Below are 343 nucleotides of genomic sequence, written 5' to 3' on the forward strand. Positions count from 1 at the left end.
AAGAAGTCACGTCAGGAGAATAAGAAAATGGGATTTCGCTTCCAACCTCAAAATCGTAAATGCCATCTGTGCCTAAAACAAATAATCAGTGGTGCATTTTACATTACCCTGGTTATTTCTATTAAATCTCCTTCAAAACGCACACACAATAATGGAAAATCACAAATAAAAACATAGGGAAGAGAATAAAGACGAACTAAATAAGGTCTAAGTAAGACTACACGATTACAATAGTCAATATATGCAAAGAGGATACGTTATAGGACTATTGTCTGGTAACCTGGATCCATTTTAGATCAGCTGTCGTAAAACGCACAGCCGTGGCGTCATCTTGAATTCTGTC

This window comes from Penaeus monodon, chromosome 32 (genome assembly GCF_015228065.2).
Source record: "Penaeus monodon isolate SGIC_2016 chromosome 32, NSTDA_Pmon_1, whole genome shotgun sequence".
Taxonomy (NCBI): Eukaryota; Metazoa; Arthropoda; class Malacostraca; order Decapoda; family Penaeidae; genus Penaeus; species Penaeus monodon.